Source organism: Haliotis asinina, chromosome 14 (genome assembly GCF_037392515.1).
Source record: "Haliotis asinina isolate JCU_RB_2024 chromosome 14, JCU_Hal_asi_v2, whole genome shotgun sequence".
NCBI classification, from domain to species: Eukaryota; Metazoa; Mollusca; class Gastropoda; order Lepetellida; family Haliotidae; genus Haliotis; species Haliotis asinina.
The window spans coordinates 42676455-42678993 of record NC_090293.1 but is presented as its reverse complement, the minus strand read 5'-3'; positions in this window follow the sequence as shown (position 1 = coordinate 42678993).

Here is a 2539-nt window from a genome sequence, read left to right as displayed (position 1 = left end):
ACAGAGCTGTACCACTCTAGTCCAGTATCTTGAGACATTGCCCAAAGTCCAGTCTGAACAGTTTGTCAAAACTGACAGACTTTATTCGCAAAGCGAGTTATCAGGCAACTCCAAGAAACAGTATCATTGACTTTTTCCGCACATGAATTATTCCACCTTTTGTATGACACTCACTGTTACGTTATTAATATGGCTGCTGAGCGATCGACGCTGAGGTTACACAACACCAAATGTTTTCCCATAGGCTTCTATAGTAACCTTATATATATTTTTATAAAAATATCCAGGCTACCACCAGCCAATCCATGTAGATAAGGGTACAGTCCCATGTAGATAGGGGTACAGACTGGCCTTTAAACTACAATAAAACACAAATTCTGTCCAACTTGTCCACCTAATTTTCCCAGCACAGGAAGTGGAACACATCAACCCTCCATTCCGCACCAAATGTCACCTACGTGAAAATATCGGTGCACACATAAGCATAAGTCATGGTGATAGAAAATGACAGCACTGAATACTTAAAATTGTGGTCAGTTTTAATTGCTGGATGGATGTGATTTTGAAACACATTTACCTTACACTATTTCATCCAATCACAGTTGTCACAGGCCTCTGTCCGTTTGAGTTGTTTCATACGGTCCTCGCTTGATTTAGTATAGTAAAACCCTGATGTGCTTTTTATTCCAGGTATAGGCATATGTACATGTGACAATTTTTTAGAATACAGTCTATATTTGCACATATATAATTTACGTTTTAATTACATGTATCTTGTGTAATATGATTATGATTACTGTGAAACGAATAAGCGAATGAAACGATAGATTTTTTGTATTTTGGTTTACTTTGTTGTGTACAGGTTCAGCATGTATGCAGTTTGTATACAGTATGCATATATACAATGTATTCCAATCTGGAATCACCCGATATCTCGAACCTTGCTTACCCGTTCCATGTCAGACCTGATTTAACAGGCTAGTATGATAAAAAGGTACAAAATGTGAAAAGAAGTTATAACTAGTATTTCAACTGGTCACGTGACTATTTATTTTGTTTCACGTTCGTGTGTAGCTGATCAAGAGTTCGTCACCCAAGACGCCTGACAACTATTTGCCTAATATCCATATTCTGGTATTTTGTGTATGTTAGTAAATCTACATGCATAAGCACTAACTTCTGACAAGTCCGCTGAGCAAGATAAACATAACTGATCGATTTATTTATCAGTTAATCCCGACTTTGATCGATGTTTGTTTTGTTAACACAGATGATGATTTCTCTTGTTGGACTTACATGAGCACATCACATGGCATTTAAAGCATTTATTCCAGGCTTGCAACAGCTCGAAGCTTTTATCGCTCTTCCAAAAATGGCGGAGCGATTACGGTTTGCTCGTCTGGCGCTAATAAAAAACGTGTTAGGAGAGTCTCGATGACGATTGTTGATGACTATATTGAACCTGTGGAACAAACTGAGGATGCTGGGATGATTTTTGCCAATCTGGCATCCGAACAATTTTTGTTCAGCCGTCGAAGTCAAGCCGCCATATTGGTTTGAGAACGAAGTGACCTCATCCAGCGATTGATGCGATTGTAAGTGGCTGAAAGTTAGCACTCTGTTGTGAGGCAAATCGCTGTGCATCGCTTGCAAGCGATTGGTTGTTTGTAACGCACCGTTAGTGTAGGTTTATACCACCAAACATGAGTCACAAGGAATTAGTAATCGCATGTTTCAAAGCACCCTCTGGAACCACTGTCCTGCAGATTGCAGTGATGGGGTGACTGTCCGCCTGCGTTTGCAGTATGTTGTGCCTATAATCGATGATTGCTTTCTTCATGTTCAACCAAGCAACTTGAAACTCTCTGTATATCACCACTAAAACCTGTGCATTTGTGAAATGTTAATATTTAAACGATATATTTGCAAATGGTGACTAGAGTTTTAACACCGACCTTACATTCTCCACTAAAACACGCAAATGCAGGTGGACAATCAACCCATCACTGCACTTCTGCAGGACAGTAGTTCTAGGGGGTAAATGTGTCATGCAATATGAGCGACGCTGTTTTGAAGATGCGAACGGAACTTCATTGTTGCGTAAGAAATACATATAATCATTTGCCGATAGTAAAGTTACAAAGTAAATAAACCTCTTAACCTGATTAAATTTTCAGAATTTTTAGCAATGGCAATGTGGGGTTGCTGTAGTTTACAGATTCAAATTTATCAGATGTATGTTTGTATAATCTTATGTCACGAGACATCACATGTTATATGGCATGATTAAATATCGGGGAAAAACACAGGAATAGGATCAATCCTTTGTCGGTCATTATGCCATCCACGATTACAAAATCCAAAGAGACCAACCTTGCTGGGTGTCGTAACGGGATGGCTAAAATCTGTTTTTTTTTATATCCCTCGAATGATGTGATGTATACTCCGGTTTTCCCGGGAGAGCTAACCACAGGAGTACCTCCAAAACAAAAGATACAGTGCCGGGAAGCATAATCCATCTCGGCAATAGAGAGATTTA